Genomic DNA, 23,164 nt, shown 5'->3' with positions numbered 1-23,164 from the left:
GATTTCAAAGACTTAGTATAAAAAAGAAAAGGTAAATATCTCATTAATATTTTTCATGTTGATTCCATGTTGAAAGAATAATATTTTGGATATGTTGGGTTGTGTAAAATATATTATTAAAATTAATTTCACTTTTCCTCTATAATGTGGCTACTGGAAAATCTAAAATTACATGCATGGCTCATATCATGTTTCTAACGACAGTGTTGGTGTAGACAGGCCATGGATTCAAATCCATCTACATGATATACTGTGGGCAAGTGATTGCAACTCAAGCTGCCAACCATAAAATGAGAGTCATTCTGGCACATAAATGTGAGCAAGTTTTCTTTGCACCATCACTTGGCAAACTGCTCTTCCAAACAGCCCATTTTCCCCAGATGTATCTGCTGGAATCCTCTCCCTTGGGGAAAGCTCTTCACTTCTAGTCTTGGCAAGGCCTGGAGGCTCACATAGCTTTTGTTTGGTGAAGAACTGATTGGCAGGGACACACTAAGCAAGAAAAACAAACAGGGCCTTTCTCGATGTGGTTATTTAAGAGAAACGCTTGAAAACAAACAAGCAAAGAAAGATGGAGTCGAGAGAATCTAAGTTGTTAATGAGGCACCTTAGAACTTACTCCGAGTTCCAGGCAGGAGGGCGAGCAAGCCCAGGAGGAACCAGGCGGAAGATAGGGGCTGCAGAAAGGCAAAGGGACTGAGAGGAGGGAAAGGATAAGGAAAGGGGGGACCGGAGAAAGGAGCACCCCTCTCAGACTGACAGGAGTTTGACAGGAGGAAGCTGGTGCGGAGCTCAGGTGGGGCAGAGGACAGAGTTTGCCATGTTTGGAAGTAATTACTTAAACATTTGCACCTTTCAAAGCAGCAGACAGCAATGTCCAGTTCCAAATATCTCTGCATCCCCTGTTGCAGAGACTGCTGGCCTCTGAACCCAGCTGGCTGAGAGGGGCTTTCAGCATCAGCCCTGCCAAGCTGGAGGAAAATATCTCAGCCTGAGCTTGGAGACGGGCCATTCCGCTGGGGTCCCCCTGTGTGCAGCCCCAGGCCGGGGCCACAGAGCAAGAATGCAAGTATGGTTTGTCTGCCGCCACTGGGATGGAACCAGCTGGAACCCACTCACATCCTGCACCAGCTAGCAGTCACACTGTGATGGATGGGGGTCAAGAACCTGTCCCGGGTCTGCGTCCTAGAGGCGGGGCTTTCCTCAGAGCCCCTGCATCTTCTGGGGCAGGGAGACGAAGCTGGCTGAGGTTTCAGCAGGGAGCCCCCATGCCATACACCTGGAATTGCTGGCTCCAAAGACGCTGACCTATGGGATTGGGTGAGATCATGCATCTGGCCTGCTTCCTCGGGAGAGTCTGATTAAGACCCTGACAAGCCGAGCTCATGACATGCAGGCTCCCCTCAGCCTCTGCTCTGCCACCTCCCACAGCCCCCATGCTGGCCACCACCCCTGAGGGAGAAGACGACACCTGGGCCAGAGAGTTCCCCAGAATGCAGCGACCTGGGTGCCCCATCACCACCAGCTTCCTGTCAAATGCTGAGTCCTGCTCCTCCCGACCCCTCAGAAAAACCTTTCTTGTCCTCCTCCTGCTTCCCTCTGCTTCCACCTCCCCCTCACTCCCTGACTCCCTCTGGCTCCTGGAGAGCTGTGGTTGGCTTCTGCTCTCTGCAGCATGATTATTTACTGATTTATTCATTTCCGTAGCTGGTTGTCAGCTCCTGCGAGGACAATGAGTGCCTCATCTAAACCATCCTGGCATTCCCACATTGCAGGGGCTGGATGCAAACTGGGCGAGTGAATGAATGAATTAATAAACAAATGTAATTGACTAGGCAGACAGCCCAGAGTCATTCTGAGTGAGCCCTTCCTGTTTAACAAGGGCTGCAGACTCCTCCCATGTAACTGTGACAACCTGGCTTTGAATCCTCCCCAGCACCCCACCACCGCCACTGTGTGACCTTGGGCAAGTTACTAAACATCTCTGGGTACAACAGTCGTACCCACCTTCAAGGGTAGGAGTAAGCCAGTCACTCTATTTGAAGCACTTAGTGCACTCAGGCACATAGTAGGACCAGGGAAGTTGAGTAGTGTCAGCTACGGTTATTCCACTTGCACAGACAGCACACAGCCAAACTTTTTTTTTTTTTTAATTCTCATGTTGATCCCAACAGCCCGTTTTCAGCTCACTGCCTTAAAACAGAAGGCAAGGAGTTAAACCCTGCAGCCTCAGGAAAAAGGGATTAGCAGCACAGTGTCTGTTTAGTTACTCAGCTCCCTGCCTCTCCAGAGAAAAATATCTTGAAAGATTAGATTATGTAGCGAGAACTGCGGGGCCACAGTGCCGAGAAGGGGCTGCTGTCACCTCCCAGCTAAGCTGAGGTCTGGAGGCTAATTTCCCGTAGGTGGTCCAGGCCAGATTTCCTGGAGGCCAAGGGACAGAACAAACAGCCTTTTCCGTCCCCTCCAGGGATTACAGCGTGAAAGCACTTTTTAAACCTTAAATTAAAAAACTGAAAGGCCGTGTCCATTCTGCAAACTCCACATACTTAACTTTTAAAACAGCAAGACACAAAGCCATCTCTAAGTGACGGGCCCTGCTTTGGATGATTGAGAAGTCCTCGCCTTCAAGAAAAATGACTCAAGCAGAGTGACATGTGCTTGACAATGATTCAAAGGGCTTCTTTCCTCCTGTGGAATGTGCTTTGCTTCTCCAGGTGTTAGGGCCGTGGGCGATGTGTACAAGGGAAGTTTGGAAATTGTTCATACTGATATTATAACCTTCCAAGGTAGTCATGGCTTAGCACCCCTGGAATAGGAAAAGGCCCTTGCTCCAGGAATAAAATCAACCATTGAATATGAAGAGGGAAGTCTGCACTTTCTGTTGAAGATGGTGATGTGAAGTGTTACCACACGATGCCCAGAGACATCCACATGGGGCAAAGACAAATATGGAACAGAGGTGCCATCATCCAGACGTGGTTGAAATGAAAGTTTATGGATGGAGTGCCATGAAGCCCAAAGCTTTGCTCTGCCATTTCTGAGCTGTGTGACACTGGGCTGGTTTCTTGGCCTCTCTGAGCCTTGATTTCCTCATCTGTAAAATGCTAGAAATATCCTTATCTGCTTCACAGGTTTGCAGTGAAGACTCAGTAAGACCTTGTACTTGAAGACATTGTTTTGTAAACTGTAACACAGTATTCAAATGGGAGTTACTAATGTTATTACCCACGCAGCAAATGGAATAACTCTTTCTCTTCTTGGGGGAAGGGGACAGTCATTCCTTCAGGCCCCTGAATTACCCAAAGATACCACTTAGTACTCACTGACTGTGACTGCAGAAGGTGAAACGTCATAGGAAAGAAAGTCAGTATGTGAAGTCTTCACAAGTGATTTTCCCTGTTCAAGACTGCTCCAAAATCTACTCTGTGTTGGCCAGGAGTAATACAGTGCTTTTTTGTTTTAAAATACTGTCTTGACCCTGTTTCGAGTGCCTTGCTAGAGGCTGGTCAATTCTCCCTCCTGAACCACTGATCAAGTCCAAACCCTACCCACCTCCCGTGAGGTGCTCACCCTCTGGACCACTATGCACCTGTCCTAATCTCCCCAGGGCCAGATACCAAACAACTAGGGACAGCCCCTATGCCCCAGAGCCCAGGAAATTATTTAAATTAGACAACCCACAGGGAAACTAGTTACCCCACCCCATGTGCCATACATAAGCTACCCCTGCAGCTCCAGCTCCCTGTTGCCCTATGCCCAGGGGCGACCCCCCATGTGCTCCCGGGCAGCTCTCTCCCATTTGGATCAGTCAGCAACAAAGGGTCCTGCCATTCATCTATCCAAGTGTCAGTGTGCTGTATTCCCCATCCGGAAAATCTTTAAATCTTTTAAAACACCCAGGAGCTCAAAGAGATGTACACAAAGATCTCCACCGCTTCGTTCTCTACAATAGCAAATCAACTGGAAATCAATCTTATGTACATCACAATTCAATGCTATCTCTAGGCGTTAAAGAGTACAGGGCAGTGCTTGCAGCACATATACTAAAACTGGAACAATACAGAGAAGATTAGCGTGGCCCCTGTGCAAGGATGACACACAAATTCGTGAAGCGTTCCACAGTTTGCTTTTCTTTCCTAATGTTCACAGTTGGGGAAACTGGGGCCCCCATAAGGCAAGTGGCTTACTCAATGGAGAGCCCTTCCAGCTTCAAATGCCATCCTCAATGCCTCCTCCAAGAACTGGTCCTATTCACTTCGTATTTTGCTTCCTTTTCTCATGCTCACGAATGGGAACTGAGGCTCCCCTAAGTAAGGCAATGTTCTTAACTGCAGCTTCTTCCAGCTTCAAACCCCACCCCCAATTCTTCCTCCAAAAAAAAAAAAGAAAAAAAAACGAGTACAGTGCAGATGTATAAGAATGAACATGGGGAGACCCCCTAGATATTTTGTTAAACGGGAGGGAAAACTGCCTGCAGCCTGTGAGCTGTGTAATGGCAGAGGCCGTTTTTGTTCATGATTGAATCTGCGGATGATCGGAAATGTTGCTAAACCAGTGAATACATACAGAATGATTCCACTGATCTGCCATTATGAGGAGGAGTCTTACCCTCCATACACACATGAATGTGCCCAAGAGGGAGCCGTCCAAACCACTCAGGGTGATTCCCTGGGGAGGGAAGGGATATCACCCTTTTCTCTGAACTTTGAATTATTTGAATCTTTTACGATGAAGATATGCCCTTGCATGGCTTGTATAATCTATAAACTAATCTATAAAGTAATAAAGATACCCTCCCACCCAGAAAAAAGGAAAGTAAACTCATCTGTGACTAATACCCTCTACTGAATCACAGGAATTCAGGAATCATTAGAAAAAGAGTTGATGACCCACAATTTGAAAGTAAAATTTAAAAATTCTGAGGAGAAAGCTGCACAGCACAGCCTGCCTTCCAGGAGCAGGGGGCCAGCAAAGCAACCGAAACAATGAAGTATTAGTGTCAGTGAATAACGAATCATTGAATAATGAATTAGTGAATAAAGGGGCCAGTAGAAATCTGAGCACTCCCACCTTTTGCCTTTGTGTTTCTATTAAACAGGATCACTGCTGGTTAATAATAAAAGGCTCGAAACACACAGGTGAGCACAGTCCTGGCGTGGAGCCCCTAAGGAACAAGCATGGGGTGGCCCAATTCCCCCTTCAGTCTTCAGAGCCTGAGAATGATAAGAGTGTAGAGGTGAGAGATTTTTTTCCCTCCTCTCTACCCAAGCAAGGGGGGTATCCTGGAGATACAGAGAGGAAATTCAGACTAATAACAGGCTTTGTAAGAACGTGACATATTTTCTTCTCGGTGTTTCTTTTCTCACACGAACACATGCGCAAACACACTGTATACACACACCCATACACACAACAACAGCAGCCAAGGAACTTCTAAAACAAATTAATCCCAGAATTAAGGTTCGGAAGGATATCTCCCCCAGGACACCAATTATACATGATGTTGGTTTTCTGTTTGTTTGATCTCTTTCCTGAACAATGGGTGAGACTATCTTTTGGGACCAGGCAAGGAGACCTTCCACTGACTTTTAGCCAAAAGCTGAGCAGATGTTCCAGCAACCAGAGACCCAGCTACTGAGACCTATTATTTAGTAAGGGCCTACACACCTGCAAGCCCGCAGAGCACACCGCCCCACACACACTCACACCTCACAGAGATGATCAGAACTGCAAGTCCACATGGCCCCAAGATATCCTTTAATTGCCCACTTCTCCCAGGAGACCCACAGCCTCTGGGCTGTAGGGATTGTTCCTGTGGGGACCTACTGCATTGTCTTGCCCCGGCATGAACACCCAGTGAGCTGAAAAACCACCAGCCGCAATCTCAGGCTTCATCTTATAAGCTTCTTTCCTGTCCCCATCCCAAACTCTACCACCCATGACATCTTTCCCAGGTGTGCCTGATCCTTATCTACCTCCTCCCTCTCTAACTACATCCCTGTGTCAGGACTTTTGTGCCTTTGGAGAATTCTGCCATCTAGTCCAAGCTTTCATAGGCAACCAGGAGGCTTGGAGGGGAGGAAATGGTAGTTGCTCTAAATAAGCCTGAAGAGGACACAGAAGGAAAACTCCCATGCAAAGCGTTTATTACCAAAAGACAGTGGAGATTTGACACCAATCCACCTGTCAGCCAATGATGCAGGGTCTGTGTCTCTGAGATGTCAGATGTTACCAGCCCAGGCACATGCAGCTGGTTCCATCAGATGCTGCCGTGTTCTTGGAGGAGCCCCCACCCCACTTTCTGCCAGTCTCACATTAGAGGTGTCAGTGGCTATATTTCCCATCAGGCAGAGGAAGCTGGTGATGCAGAATGAAAGAGACAGGGGTCAAGAGGCTGAGACAAAGACTTCATGGGGTCATCGTTGTGGAGACCTTCCTGGAGTGTGGTTGTTCAGCCCCACCTTCGATACCATAAGCTAATTCACTAACCTTTTGCCTGAATCTTGTTTCTATTGCTGACACCCAAAGAGTCATACTGAATCCAATTTTTGTATTGTGGTAAAATACACATAACATAAAATTTAACATTTTATTTTTAAAATGTGCAACTTTATGGTATCTGGTACATTCACAATGTTATGCAGCTGCCACCACTAGTTCTGGAACGTTTGTATCACCCCAAAAGGAAACCCATCCCCACTAGCAGTCACTCCTGGTCCCTACTACCATAGCCCCTGGCAACCACTCATCTGTCTTTTGTCCCTATGGACTTGCCTATTCTGCACGTTTCATACAAACAGAGTCACACGGCATGTGATCTTTTGTTCACAGCCCATCTTAGGGCAATCCTGGGATGGCACTCACCCCTCAGTGGGAGATGGCTTTCTTCCTTCTGACAGAGTTCTCCACTCAGAATCCACATGGCTGCTCAGTCCCTCAGCCTCCCCATGTATGCTTTGCTGAAGGCAGGTGGAATGGACGTCCTTGTGCCTTGGAAACCATGTCAGAGTTCCAGTCCTCCCTCTTCCCTTCCATCCACTGAACACCTGTGAGCATTTATTTAGCACCGGCTGTGTGCCAGGTGCTGTATGCAGTCACATGAGATGAATAAGGTGCGGTCCCTGCCTTCCCAGAGCTCACACAACCCTGGGGGGCTTGGATGGGCTTTGTAATCTCTTTGAGCCTCTGTCCCAATCTATGTGATGGGGCCGATCCCCTGATCTTGCAAAGTTGTTATAGCATTTATGTGGGGTAAAGTGCAGGGCCAGCACTAGGGTGAAGCAAGAGACGTGGGTGCACAGTTAAGGGGGCGCTCAGTATCAGGGCTGTGCAATGCAGGGTCGGCACCTGAGAGTAGGTGCTACCTTAAATTGCACCTGGGCACCTCACCATCCTTGCCCTGTCCAGGCCCTGACAATGTGTATACATCCAGATAGTGCAGTGCCCAGCACAGTGGGCACAGCCTACATCCAACAGCTTCCTACAGGCCAGGCATCCTACCACGACTGTTCTCAGATCTTAACCATCACAGCAAGCCTATGACACAGCTCCATCTCCTCACCTGCCTCCTATATACAGAGCCCAGAGAGGTTAAGAAACTCGCCTAAAGCCACACAGTTGTGAGCAGAGCTGGAGCTTGGGCCCAATTCCAAAAGGTCCCAGAGCAGGAACATGTCATCTTAAGAATGAAAGCAAGTGTCCTTGTGTAGTGTCCCAAAGTGGGGGGACTTTCCCAGGGGCTTCCCCACAACCCTATGAGACAGGTACAAATCTGACCCCATGTCCAAGGCAATAGGAGGCTTTATATTTATATATACACAAAACCTGTACACACACACACACAAATGGAGACTGATTTATCTTAAAGTATTGGCTCACACAACTGTGGGGCCTGGCAAGTCTGATATCCGCAGGGCAGGCGGCAGGCTGGAATCTCAGGCAAGAGCTGGTGCTGCAGTCTTGAGGCAGCATTCCTTAATCTCTGAGATTCTGCTAAGCCCTTCAACTGATAGCATGAGGCCCACCCACACTGTTGACCCATTTTTCTTGTACAGGTCAGAGGATCTCAGCAACAATCCCATGCCACTTTCTTCTACTGGATGTGGCTGGAGTTATGTTGACCACAGATTTGATTCAGGAAGTTTTTCTGTTATTTACAGACTTTTCATTGCAGTCGTTTTTATTAAAGAAGGATTTATCCTAGATGGAAGAATTAGCCATCTAAAATTTAAAAATTGAAATCTTGCTTTACGTAAAGCCAACTGATGGCAGAGGCCAACCCCATCTACCAAATACCTTCTCAGCAACACCCAGGTCAGTGTTTGGTTGAATCACTTGGTGTGCCACACCTGGCCACATCTACATATAAAACTGACCGTCACCGTGGGGTCTTGCAGGTCTCAGACCCTGCTCAGGGCTGACACATGAAGTAATTGTGGAGTCAGGGGCAGGTGTCATGCTACCACTTCTCACTTCCCAGTGCCTTGTCTTAGACATGCTCTTGCCCTGCTTTCTTTTACGTGAAATGTTCTTACCCTGCCTTCTTTTATATGAAATGTTACTTGAGAGACTCTCGTGCAAAATGTAAACAATGAGTTTACACATCTGTGACTATGTATCGGTTTAGAAGATCAACATTATATGTTATCAAGTCGTCTTTTTGTCTTGTGCTATCTCACAATGGCTGTCTTGCTAAGAGATTGATTATACAAAGTTACCAAGCAACAAAAAGAAACTTCAAGTTTTAAATTTTAGGTGGCTAATTCGCTTATCTAGGACAAATTCTCCTTTAATAATAATGAATACAATGAGAAATCCCTAAATAACAGAAAAGCTGCCTGACTCAAATCAACAGGAACATAAGTTCAGCCACATCCGATAGAACAAAGTGGCATGGGATTGTTGCTACGAGATCCAACCTGTAGATGCAAAACAGGTACAACCTCGTTCTCACAAAATAAATGGTGGGAACGAATAAATCAGCAAAAAGATATTTACATTAAACTAAAAGCCAGGAAATCAAGTGCTCCTAAGAAAGGCCCCTTAATATGTTCAGGAGGGTTTATATAATTGCAAATACATGGGAGAAAAACCATAAATATACTTTTCATTATGGCTGAAGAAATGGAAGAGAAGTTTCCTTTGCAAGCGTGTGGCAGGGGAGCTGTCTTGCTTATGAAACGGGAGGGGCAGGGGAGGGAAGGAAACATTTGGAATTAAATATCGTCACTTGAGTGGCGAAGCTGATGAAAGCCAGGAAATTCTAAACTTGCGCACCGACAATCTGCCCCTCCAGTTCTACACTCCGGACCCCCAGACAAAAGCTACACTGTGAGGTGCCTGGCAATGGTGCAGGCTTGACTGCGGGAGAAGGGGTACAGTTTTCCTTTCAATTTAATGACTTTTCAGTGTTGAGTGTGAAAACCAAAATGTTGTTCTGCGAGGCAGACGCTCAGGCCCCTGCCTCCTCCCCCAAAAGCCCCACAGAGATGGTTCCATAACTAGGGACAATTGTCTTGCCCGTTCTTCACCCAGAAACATTTAAATTCAAAGATGCTTCCACAGTAGGGTCCTACCTGCTCCCATGTGGACTCAGACAGTTAACCATCGTGTCCCCAGGTCCTGAGACCAACAATCCTGGCACCGTCCCTGCCTCAGTAAATCAAAGCTACCGCTGGCCTCTCAACAGAAAGCCGAGTGCCAGTGCCCAAATAATCGATTCAGGAGGGAACTGCACACACATGTGTGTGTATGTGTGTGTGTGTTTAGAGTAAAAGAGCTGGATTCAAAGAGCCCCTTAGAATGGCAGCCACTGTTAACGACTCACATTCTGGGGGAGTTGACAGAGAGACTATAAGTCACGGCGACCCCGAGCTCCCCATATTTATTTACTGAGTTCAGCCAGCAGCCTTCGAGATGATTTAGACAGTCCTCCAGATAAAGCCCTGGGAGATTCAAACAGGGCTTTTACAAACTTAACTTTGCCTGGGTGGGAGTCGAGGCAGTGGAAGAAAGAGCAGGGGAGGCGCTGGAAGCGGCCTGGGGCCTGGAACCACCTCCCACCAGGGCCTGCGGTCCTGAAGCCCCAGGCCCAGGAGCCCCAGGCCAAAGGCAGCAACGTCAAGGCATCGGCCCAGGTAAGGAGTGGAGGGGGTCGGGTAGAAAGAGAAAACACGCAAGCCTGAAACCAAAGGGAGAAATCACACCGGGAGCAGGAGCTGGCAGAGAAGTAAACAGTAGAAGATTTACTGAATCAGAGGATTCTTTCCCTCCTCAGCATGTTAAGGCTGAAATCTCTGGGCTCAGAAAAACCGCTGGGGACCTCAGCAGTGCCTGCCACACGTCTCAGAGGAGAGCAAACACAGTGCAGGTTTGTGTACCCTGCCCCGCCCCAACTGTGAGGGGGTTTTGCCCTGGCTTACAGCCTTCCCGAAGGCCCAGCCCAGATCCAAAGGGCCTCAAGTGACGCCCACACTCGCATGGACCCCCCTGCGCCCCTGTGCTTCTCCCCGCACACTGCCCCTCAGCCCCCCAGCCACACCCACTCCCCAACAGCCCTAGCCACACTGAAGCTCTCCCACCTCCACGACTTTGCCTAGGCTGTTCCCTCTGTGCTAAATGCAATTCCCACAAAATGCCCTCTTCCCCTGAAGAAGTCCTAATTATCCTTCAATGCCCAGCTCAAAAGTCACCTCCTCCAACTCCCCAGACAGGACAGACCACTCTGTCCACATTACCCAAAGCACCATGGCCGGAAGCTCCAGAAAGACCACAACACACTTTCTGTCCCCTCTGAAGTCCGCAAGGCAGGGCCAGGTGCTCTTCTGTGTCGGCCCAGCTCCCTGAATATAGCAGTGCTCTGTGAATGTCGCTTCCACTGCCCAATGATGACAGGATGGCCACACTCACATTTGGGAATAGCTGTATTCCAGAGTCGCCCACTGTCTCCACCTATAAGCCACCCAGATGAGCCACTGCAGTAACAGCGGGTGTTTTGTACATGGTGGGCACTGGGCTAAGCCCTTCATGTTCATCCTCTGAGTTAAACCTCCTCAACAATCCTATGGCATCTAGACTTTTATCTCTGCTTCTCAGATGGGGAAACTGAGGCTCTGGGGGTCTGTAGCTTGCCCAGGGGCCCGGAGCAAGAGGCAGGACCTGTGCATAGCCCAGAGTCCACTGTCTCAAGCACTGGAAAAAACAGAACTGGGTTCTCAGCCCCGCCAGCCTTTCCTGCAGATTTCCAGGCAGGGCTAAAAGAAATTCTCTCTAGCCTCTAAAGTGGGCCCTCAAAACTAGGATACGGAACCTGAATGGAGACCTTAACTCATTTTGTTTTGATTTTCTTCCTTCCTGATAACTGGTCTAAATATCCAATGTTTTCCCTTGATCTTACAGCAGCATTTGGGGGATAAAACAGGGATTTCTGCACCTGCCTTCACCTCGGGGGCCCCTAAGACGTGGGACGGCGCCACCTTGTGGCCGGCAGGCGCCGGGCCCCTGGTGTCCGCCGGGTGGTGTCCGGCTTCGGGGCCCCGAGCGGGCTGTCCTTGACTGCCTGAGCTGGTGAGCCTGTCCAGTGCCAGGTAGGGTAGTGCACACATGGCTGACACGAGGGGCTCGCGAGGAAAGGATGCTGGTGGGCTTGCTCAGCGGCTGCAGGCGCTCAGATAACATGTGGGCCTCCAGGGCTGAGTGCTCGAAAGGGCAGGCACCGAAATGGCCCGAAAAGCGGAGGTCGCAGGGCGCCAGCGACTGGGAGACGGCCAGTAGCCCAGACAGGAGCTCGGGAGGAAGACACCGGCCGAGGGAGCCCTGTCCATGGCAAGGCTGGGGGCCCAGGGAAGAAATCGGAGGCGGGAGGCAGACAAAATCAGGAGGGGCAGGTGCTCGGCGCTCAGGGCCAGAACTGGCACAGAGGACGGGCCCACGAATACGTCATGAAGTGGGACAAGAGGAGTCACTGGCCAAGTGGGCGTGCAGTCCTACCTGCCCTGCCCGGAGCGCACATGGAGCAGCGACACAGAAGGAAAGGCACAAACAAGTAGAACACAGAGAACCGTGACACACAGCTTAAAATTCCCACTAAATCCATCCCTAGAGCTTCCAACAAACACTGTTAAAGGAGGAGCTGGGATCCCCCAGAGACGGAGGACACCTGAAGCTTTCACTCACTCGCTCATCTGTTCGGTAGATAGGCGCTGAGCATCCCTGCTGTGCCAGGTGCTGTGATAAGTACTGTACCTGCACCTTGTCATGCGATCTGCACCACAGCCCCTGTGAGGCAGGAGTTGGAACCAGCATCTTACAGATGTGGAAATCATGTCCCAGAGAGGTTAAGTTTCCCCAGGTCACACAGCTTCTCAGTGGCAGAGCCAGAATATGAGCCAAGGTTCACCCCAACGCCCAGGTGCTGAGTGTGCTAAGTTCTGTGATGGCCCTTTCTTCATTGGGAAGATAGTCACTGGCCTCCTGTCATGGAGCAGGCATGGGGCAGGTTCAGGAGACACATGGGTGAGCAGATCAGAGCTGTGCCTACTCCTGCTGACAACCCACTTCCCAATGGGGCTCTTATCTTATCTCTCTGAGCCTCAGTTTCCTCATCTGTAAAAGAGAGATAAGAGCAGGGTAAATGTGAAGATCAGAAAAGATCTGGCACCCAGGACATGATGCTTAAATACCAGTGTGTAATTCTTTAAAACAAAGGCATTCCTTTCCCAACCACAGTACCGTCCTCAAAATCAGGAAGTTTGCTTTGTTACAATGTTGCTATCTAATCTACAACCTCACTCAGATTGCACCAACTGTTCAAAAGTCCTCTACACCAAAGAAAACCCGTTATGTGTCTTTAGCTTCCTTCATGTGGACCTTTTCTCTTTCTGTCCTTTCTCAGGCAGAGAAAGGATTTTGTAGGATGTCCTTCAATTTGGGTTTCTCTGGTATTTGCTCGTGATTAGAGTCAGGAACTCCACAGGAATGATGTGTCCTTCTCAAGTCTACTTATTTGTCCATTAATGATGATGTTAATATTTTTGAAGGTGGTGTCTTGCCAGGTTTCTTTACTGTAAGGTTAATACTTCACCCTTCGTAATTAGTATCTTGTGGGGAGGGTCTTTGAGACCATGTAAATATCCTGTTACTCAGGGACATTTTTACCCACCAGTTTTAGCATCTACTGATGATTCTTGCCTAAACCATTATTATGATGGTTGTCAAGTGATAGTTTTCTAATTACGTTCTCTAACTTTATCAGCTGGCATGTTAGCATACCTTTTCATAGAGGCAAATTATCACATAAGAGTGAGAAATTGTCTCCCACATCCTTCTTGCCTCTACAGGCTGTTCTCCACACAATAGAGAGGCTTTGAACATGGAAATCAGAACTTGTTCACATGCAAAAGAATAAAGTCGGACTCTACCTCTCACCAACCACACTCAAAAAGTAACTCAAAATGGATAAAGCATCTACACGTAGGAGCTAAAATTTTAAGCTCTTAAAACATAGGAAAGAATTTTCATGGCCTTCGAATTTCCAATGGATTCTTAGATATGGCACCAAAAGCACACGTAGCAAAAGAAAAAAATAGATAAATTGGACTTGCTGAAACTTACAAAGCTTCAAAGGACACTGTCAAAAGGTGAACAGGGCTGCCCACCAGTCCGCTTGGGAGAGTGTGGCGCTGATGGCACCAGGGTCAAGGGTTTGGATACCACACCAGCCAGCCACCAAAGAGAAAAAAGAAAAAAAGGTGAACAGACAACCCACAACATGTGAGAAAATATTTGCAAGTTAAATATCTGATAAGATGTTTATATCTAGAATGTATAAATAACTTAATTAAAGAACAAATAACCCAACTAAAATATGGGGAAAGGATCTGAATAAACATTTCTCCAAAGAACATATAAAAATGGTCAACAAGGACATGAAAGATGCTCATCACCATTAGTCATCAGGGAAATGCAAACGAAACCACAACAAGGTACCACTTCATGCCCGTTAGGCTGACTATGATCAAAAAGTCAGACAAATAGCAAGTTTTGGGTAAGGATGTGGAAAAGTCTGAACACTCTCATGCTAATAGGAATGAAAACTGGTGCAGTTACTTTGGAAAAGTCTGGAAGTTCCTCAAAAAGTTAAACACAGAGTTACCATTTGACCCAGCAATGCCACTCCTAGGCAAATACCCAAGAGAAATGCAAACATGTACACACAAAAATTTGCACAGAAATGTTCATAGCAACATTATCCATAATAGCCAGAAGGTGGAAACAACCCAAATGTCCATCAATGGAAGAACAGATAAACAAAATATGATCTATCCATACACTGTAATATTACTCAGCCATAAAAAGGAATGAAGTCCCGGTACACGCTGCTACATGGATGAACCCTGAAAACATGATGCTGAGGGAAGGAGACCAGTTGCAAAAGACCTGCATATTATATGATTCCATTTATATAAAACGTCCAGAATAAGCAAATCCATAGAGATAGAAAGTAGAACAGTGGTTTTCAGAGGCAGAGGGAAGGGAGAATGGGGCAGGGGAGTGATAGCTAATGGGTATGGGGCTTCTTTTAGAAGTGATGAAAATGTTCTGAAATTGATTTTGGTGCTAGTTGCACAACTCTGTCGATATACTAAAACCATTAAATTGTACATGTTAAATGGGTGAATTATAATTTTGTGCATTATATCTCAATAAAGCTATTACCCCTCCCACCCAAAAAGTCACCCTCTGTGAAGTGCTCCAGCGGCTCCCCTAGTCCCTCCCCTCAAGCTGAGCACCAATCTCCACCTTGGCAGCCCCTTCCCTGTCCTCCCCCTGCTCACACTGGGCCCCCCAGGCATGCACTGCGGCCTCTGCCTGAGGTAATCCTACCCCAGTGCCTTCGTGCTCACTCCCTTCAGATCCTCCCAGATGTCACCTTGTCAGAGAGAGCTTCCTGGATGAGTCTATACAAGCTCCCACACACATTTAGACTCAAGCCTCGCACATGCCTCGCAAACGCAACACTCCCGGCTCCTTACCCTGCCTTGCTTTCCCACAGCCCTGCTCGACACACGCTATACACTGGTTTACTCCTTGCCTTTCTCTCTCCACCAGAACGTCAGCTCCATGGGGGCAGGACTTTGCCTGTTTTATCCTCTGCTGAGTCCTCGGGACCTGGAACATCATCTGACACAGAGTAGGTGCTGCATAAATATTTGTTCAATGTATGAGTTAATTAAATACCATATACACACACAATCACTATTGTGCTTATATTCAAGACAACAGTAATTTTAAGAGAGAAAACTTCTACTAGCACTGATGTTTTCCCCCATGCAACAACCTTCTAAGACTAGTGTTTTCAAAGAATGAAGTTTGGAAAATGCCAAACCTGGTGCTCATCAAGATCAATAGTTTCCCAGATGAGTCCATGACCTGGAACTGTGTGAGTGAAACGTGTTTTCATGCACGCCTGGGGAAAGCAAAACTCTGAACCATCTCTCCAGTGGACAATTTATCATCCATAGGCTTATACCCATACAAACCCCTCTGCCCAGCAATGTCCTAGGAAATTATACCAGGGAATTATTCACACATATACACCAGGACTGTTTATCATAGCTGAGGCCACTAGAGCTCAGGGGAAGAGGAACAGAGACCTATGGAGTTCATGAAAGCAGGAGAAGCATCAATGAGAGAAAGAAAGGACCACTCCAACCATTTTGAGCCCCAGCCATTACAAGACTGACTCTGGTGAGCACACAGAGGGCCTTGGTGGTCCCCAGGCAAGAAAGACCACTGACAGAGTTCCCATGGACCCACATAGGAGGGGCCACAGACAACTGAAAAAAAAGAGCCATTCAGAAGCCAGTGAGTAATCCCAAAGGACCGGCACAGGGCCTATCTCATGGGAAGTGTTAGGAGTGGGGGCAGTGGGAGAGACAGGTCACTGGGGGAACACTGAGGCACAGCATGGACAGCTGATCTACCCCCCAGTCACTGAAGGACCGCTCTGTGGAGACTGGTTGGGAATACAGATCTTCAGGGGGTGCAGTTTGCTGAAAAGACTCAGGTCAAGAGCAGAGTTTCTACACAACCCAGGTGTACCTGACCTCACAAGACCTGGAAGTACATACAAGGTCAACAATTAAAACCTGAGCTGCACAAAAAGCCTTCCCCAGGGAATCAGCAGCAAAGCAGCAATTTAGCTCAACCACAGGGCTCAAGTGCTGGTCCCCACAGGAAGTTCCCCCATTTTAGAAGTAAGCAAAGGACAACAAATTAGTTTCAATCCAGAGTTTAAGTGGTGGGGGTAGCTAATAATCCAACATGGAAGTGGAAGAAAACACAAAAAAACCACAGATCAGAGACAAAGTTCTGATATTAACCAGTAAAGGTCTATCAAAGAACACCTGTAAAACTCAGAAGGACCAGAAGCCCCCCAGGCTCCCAAGCTGGGGTTGGGGTAGGGCTGAAGGCCTTAGCCATGCTCCCCTGACATCCACATCCAGTCCAGCGACAACCACCAGCTATTGCCAGAAGCACCCCGGGCTCCCAAGCAAGGGATAGGGGATGCCAAGGGCCTCAGCCACACCCTTCCAACATCTGCATCAAGCCCAGCAATGACCACTCAGCCACTACTGGAATCACCCCAGGCCCCTGAGCTGGGGCAGTTGGGGGCTGAGGGCCTTAACCATGCCCTCATGAAGTCCACATCCAGCCAAGCCATGACTGAGCTGCCGCTGGAAGCCCCCTGGGTTCCCCTGCCGGAATGAGAGGGGTGCCACAGGCCTCAACCATTCCTCCCCTCTCTTTCTCCCACCATACCTCCCTCCCCCTTCCCCTCTCCCCTCCCCTCAACTGCTCCACAACATCTTAGAATATAAAAAATAATAATAATAATAAATAAATTTTTTTTAAAAATAAGCAAAGGATTTAAAGAGACCTTTCACCAAAGAAGATATACAAATGGCCAATAAGCATGTGAAAAGATGCTCATCATCATTAGCCACCAGGAAAATGCAAATCACAACTACAACTGGGTTTTGTCTCATACATCTCACACAGGATGGCTGTAATCAAAAAGATAGACAATAGCAAGTGTTAGCAAGGATGTGGAGAAACTGGAACTCTTCTGCACTGCTGCTAGGGATGAAAAATGGTGCAGCTGCTGAGGAAAACAGCTTGGCAGTTCCTCAAAATGTTAAATATAGAATTACTATACAACCCAGCAATTCCACTCCTAGGTATATACCCAAGAGCAATGCAAACATCTACCCACACAAAAACTTGTACATGAATATTAATAGCACATTATTCATAATAGCCACAATGTGGAAACAACATAAATGTCTATCCACTGATGAGTAGATAGACAAAATATACATTCATACACTGGAATATTATTCAGCCATAAAAGGAATGAATTTCTGACACATGCTACAATATGGATAAATTTTGAAAAGTATGATGCTGAATTAAAGAAGCCAGTCACAAAACACCTACATATTGTATGATTCCATTTATACAATATTTCCAGAATGGGCAAATCTACAGAGTCAGAAAGTAGATTAGTGGCTGCCTAGGACTGAGTGTGAGGTAACAGGAAGGGATAGTAACTGCTAATGGGAAGAGGTTTCCTTTTGCGGTGATGGAAATGTCCTAAATTAATTTTATGGTCGCATCACTGTGTCATTTAAAAACCACTAGATTGTACACTTAAACAGGTTAATTTTATAGAATGCAAATTATATATCAATAAAACTGTATGAAAAATAAACTGGAGAGTAGAGGGTCTCTTAGAGTTGGCGTATTAGTCTGTTTCTGTTGCTTATAACAGAATACCTGAAACTGGGTAATTTATAAGGAAATGAAATTTATTTCTTACAGTTTGGAGGCTGGAAAGTCCCACAGTCCAGGAGGTGCACCTGGTGAAGGCATTCTTGGTGGTGACTACAGAGACATGGAAAATGGGCTGAGCAAGAGAGAGCTAATCTCCTTACTTGCTCTCCCTATAAAAGCCATCAGAACCACACCCATTACTACTCATTAAACCATGAACAGATTAATCCATCCACAAGGGTGCAGTCCTCACAGTCTAATCCCCTCTGAAAGGCCTCATCTTGCAATTACCATAATAGGATTTCCCATCCTCTTACAATCCTTGTTACAGTGGGGATGAAGTTTCCAACACATGAACCTTTTGGGGACACATTCAACCCCTAGCAGTTGGCTGGAGCCCCATCTACATCTAACATATTCACAGGAGATATGAGGGACAAGGAGACTGAAAGATGAGAAGGAAAGTGGGGATAAATAATATTTGAGAACTCGCTCTACTCTGGTTCTCTCATTCCCCTTAGGCTCCTATCCCTCTTTTTACAGACTAAGACACTGAGGGTCAGAAAAGGTTAAAGTATTTGTCCAAGGCCACATCACAACCAAACTGGCAAGAAGTGATTGTTTTTCTGACTCCTAAATCAGGCTCTTTCTATTACGCCTCTGAAACTGAATATTTATATTAGGGGGGAAAGTGAGTACAGATGGCATATTGTGGGATGGCAACTGCATATAATCAATATATTCCAATTAATTCAAAAAAGTATGTTGGAGAAAGCAAACAGGGTATTGGATGAGGGAGGCAGTTAAATTGGTGGTCACAGAAACAAGAATTTTCCAGATCCAGGATCTCAAAGAATCGAAAAAGTGGTCTGGAACTATTTATTCAGTCATTTTAATAATCCAGCATTACTTTAGAAAGCTTCCATTCATTCAAAAGCATACTTTAAGCATCTGTTGTGTACCTGCCCTGTGGTAAAAGAGGGAGAGAGTGACAGGGATCTTTGCATTTAATCTTTACAACAATCACTCAAACAAGAGCAAACCAGAATTCAGAGAGGCTAAGCGATCTGCCCAGCTGGGATGTGAAGCCCAGCGTGCATGATCCCAGAGTCAGCAGCAATCACACACCACACACACATCATCCCCTTTCCACTTCAGAAACATCAAGTCCTAGTCTCCATGAGTACATGGACAAAGAATATATCTGATATTGTTCTCAAAGCTGGCCTAGATTTAGAAAAATCTCACTCTTCTGACCCAAGTAAGCAGGAGACCAGTGATATGCTATGTACTAGAAACAAACTTTAAAGACACAGACAAGCTTGAAATAAAAGATGGTTCTGGCAATGATAGAATAACAAACACCAGATTTATCTTCCCATTGTATACAACTGAAAGATGGAATAGATGAAACAATCATCAGTTCAGAGGCATCATGCCTGAGGAAGGGGAAACAAATGAGGTGAGCCCTATGAAATAAAACATGTGGTAAACAGAAATGGGAGTGTCTTCATGAGGTTTATCAGTAGACTTAATACAGCAGAGGAAAGAATCTACTGAACATCAGTTAATAGAAATTATCCAAATTATAACAGAAGGAGGAGGAGAGAAGGGGGAGAGAGAGAAGGGAGGAGGAGGACAACAATGACAATGACAGTGATGTAGAGTTTAAAAACACTTGGGACAATATAAATCATCTAACATACACGTAATTGAAATTCCAGAAGGATCAATAATGGTATAAAAGATATATTTGAAAAGATAATGGCTGAGAATTTTACAAAACCAATGAAAGACATCAAGTCACAAATCCAAAAAGATCAAAGAGCACCAAGCAGGACTATTTTATTTTAGCATACATAGATATTAAGATTTACATGTAGTTATTTTTTTAATTTTATTAATATTATTTTTTTACATTCTACAATATTGTTGTAGAGCAGTTGAGAGGGAGAAGGAGATGAGAAAGGGGAAGAAAATGAGATGGAAGAAGGAGGAGGGAGGAGGGGTGGGATTGAGGCCTGTGGTACCCCCACATTCCCACAGGGAGACCAGTGGGCTTCCAGCAGTGGCTTGGTTATTGCTGAGCTTGGTGCAGATGTCAAGAGGGTGTGTCAATAGCCCTTGCCCCCCACAACCCCAGTTCAGGAACCCAGGGCCCCTCTTGCTGAGGCCTGCTGGTTGTCACTGGCCTGGTTAAGCATGGGAGGGGCACGGTTGAGACTCTTGGCCCCCCACCACCCCGGCTCAGGTGAACCTGGGGCACCTCCTGCAGCAGCTCAGTGGTCATCACTGGGGTGGTTGCATTTGTCAGGGGGGTATGGCCAGGGCCCTTGAACCCCATCCTCAGGACTGGTTGTGGCTGTTGGGGGGCATGGCTGAGGCCCTCAGCCGTCCTCCCTTCTGGCTTGGTAGCCCAGGAGACTTCCAGTCCTTCTAGGTGTTATAGGTGTTATTTGGTGAAATGAGACCTTTACTAGTTATCAAACTTTGTCTCTGGTTGTGGGTACTTTTTTCTTTCAGTTCCATGTTGAATTATTTGCTGTTCCCACCACTTAAACTCTGCACTGGAACTAATTTGTTGTCCTTTGCTTTCTTCTAAAATGGGGGAACTTCCTGTGGGGACCAGTACTTGAGCTCTGTGGTTGGACCAAATTGCTGCTTTGCTGCTGATTCCCTGGGGAAGGCTTTATGTGCAGCTCAGGTTTTAATAGTTAACTTTATAGGTACTTCCAGATCTGGTGAAATCTAATACACCTGGGTTGTATAGAAACACTGGTCTGGGCCTGAGTCTTTTCATCAAACTGCACCCTTTGCAATTCTATATTCTTGACCAGTCTCCTCTCAGTGGTTCTGCACTGATTGGGGGACAGATCAGCTGTCTTTGTGTGCCATAGCGTTCCCCTGGTGGGCCTGTCTCCCCCACCACCCATGCTCCAAACACTTCCGATAGGACAGACCATGCTCTGGTCCCTTGCAATGACTCATCAGCCTCTGAGTGGCTCCTTTTTTTCAGCTGTTGTGGCTCCTCAGTCCTGTGTGGTTCCACAGGAACCCTGTTGGTGGTACTGCTGGTCTGGGGGCCACCAAGGCCCTCTTCTCTCCTGTTGCCTCCAAGCAACCTCATCGAGAGGCACAACTGTAGCTTTTTGCCAGCTCCTGCTCCATGCACTCAGCAGCTCCAGCCTTAAAGCAGCCGTGGCATGAAATGGTCAGAGCAGTTTTTCCTTTCTCTCATCATGGCTTCTCCTACCTTCATGCACTCTTTAGGTCTTTCCTCCTCTTCCCCTGAGTTCTAGTGGCCCCAGCTTGGCTGTTGTTGCTTTTTAATAGTTGTAAATTGGTTGATTTGTGGGAGAGACTGATGCTGTGGACTATTTCACTATCTTGGCTGGAAGCCCCCAGGACTATTTTTTAAAGAAAAGACACATCATATTCAAGTTACTGAAAAAAAAGAGAAAGAGAAAAATCTTAAAGGCAACCAGAAAAATTAAGGAGTGAAGATAAGAATGATGGCAGACTTCTCATCAGAAACTATGCAATACAGAGGATAATGAGCTGTCATCTTTAAAGGTACTGAGAGAAAAAATAACTGTTAAAATAGAATTCTACCCCCAGGAAGAAATATCTTTCATAAATAAAAGCTTTTTTTTTTTACTTACAGAAAAATTAAATCTCAGGTAATTAATTATCAGTAGACCTGCGCTACAAGATATTTAAGGAAGTTTTTCACGTAGAAGAAAGATGAAACCAAACAGAAACTTGGATCTACACAGAGAAATGGAGAACTCTGGAAATTATTAAAATGAAGGTGAGTATAAAAGACCTTTTTAATCACTCTAAAATACTGAATGTCTGAAGCAAAAATAGAAGCAAAGGATTGTGGATTTACAGCATATGTAAAAGCAAATGTATGACAACAATCAACACAAAAGATGGGAGGGAGCAATTCTTACACTATACATGAAGTGATAAATTATTTCAGCATCAAATGTGAATAATTAAAGATATATATTGTAAACCCTAAGACAGCCCATAAAATATCGTTAATTGTTTAATACAAATACAATAACAATGTATTGTGGCATTTATAACATAGGTAGAAATGAAATGTATGAGAAAAATAGCACCAAGGTGGGGGTGAAAGAAAGTTTTTCTCACATCTCTTTGACCAAACAAGGTCCCACATGCACAATATCAAGCCCAGCACCTGACAGGCAGTAAGTGCTTGGTAAATATTTGTTGAATGAACAAGTGAATTGTTCAGTATCATACATTAATTCATTATAAGATAGAGTTAGGATTTCTTCCAAAGCAGAGACCCCCAAAAAGCTGAATATAGATTTCCTATAGGGGCTCACAAGAAAATTGGATAACTGCCAACTAGCTCTGCATCTTCAAGTACTGCTCTGTGAAACAATCTATAATCAATTCCATCTCCTGCAACTCAGTTCCCTTCCCAGGAGCTTGTGAGTGAGGCAGACAGAGTTCAGTTAGTGATAGCCATCAGGAAAAATAAACTTACCTAGAGGAAAGGACAAAGAGGACCACAAATGGCTTGTGCTGAGGAAAGAAATGTTTTAATCTCCCCAACATCTGTAGCACATGTTTGTCCTGTGGTGAGCATTTGCACTTCTGTGTCTGACCTCGAGAAGACCCTAAGACATGTGGCTGGTTTGAAGATGAATGTATAAACCACACACAAACCCTAGAGTGAACCAGCCAATAAATATTCTCCAACCTGCACTTGACATATAAATAACACTGTGAATCTTAACGACCTTACACCCAAATTCCAGGCTAGGAGCAGCCAGTACAGCCCATTGAAAGATGTCTAAACAAGATATTGGTCGGTAGAATTACCCATTTTCCATTTTGCAAGGGAGAAACGTGATCCAGCTTAGACAGAAAAAGAACTGCTTGAGCAAAGGAGGCAGGTGGAGAAGCCTGGGGCAGGTCAGGGAGGAGCAGGTCCACTTCGAGGCCGGTGTGTTGGATGTTCTATGCCCCTGATGCTATCCTTGTAGGCCACCATTTTGCTCCAGTGATTCCCACGCCAGCGAGCTATGCACAAGGGTACCCAGCACCCCACTTTGCTGCACCATGTACGTCTTGCTTTCTGCCCAGCTTCTGCACCATCGCTACATGGGAAGCCTGCGGAAGACCATCTAGCCATAGGTGCCAGAGAAGCCCTTCACTAACAGGAGGTAAGAGCCAGTGGACAAACCCTCACCTCTTCCTCCTCCCGTGCACAATTTCTTAGCTGCCATCTACACACTTCCTCAGGAAGTCCCCAGCAGAAACGAGTCCCTGTCACCCACGGTTT

The 23,164-nt window shown here is 46.3% G+C and overlaps 1 pseudogene; it reads left to right on the top strand.

Moving 5' to 3' along the window:
• The first annotated feature begins 4,028 nt into the window (after positions 1-4,028).
• LOC134389779 (U6 spliceosomal RNA) lies at positions 4,029-4,129 on the top strand (annotated as a pseudogene).
• Positions 4,130-23,164: the final 19,035 nt, after the last annotated feature.

This window comes from Cynocephalus volans, chromosome 10 (assembly GCF_027409185.1).
Source record: "Cynocephalus volans isolate mCynVol1 chromosome 10, mCynVol1.pri, whole genome shotgun sequence".
NCBI lineage: Eukaryota > Metazoa > Chordata > Mammalia > Dermoptera > Cynocephalidae > Cynocephalus > Cynocephalus volans.
This window is presented reverse-complemented; position numbering and strand designations above follow the sequence as displayed.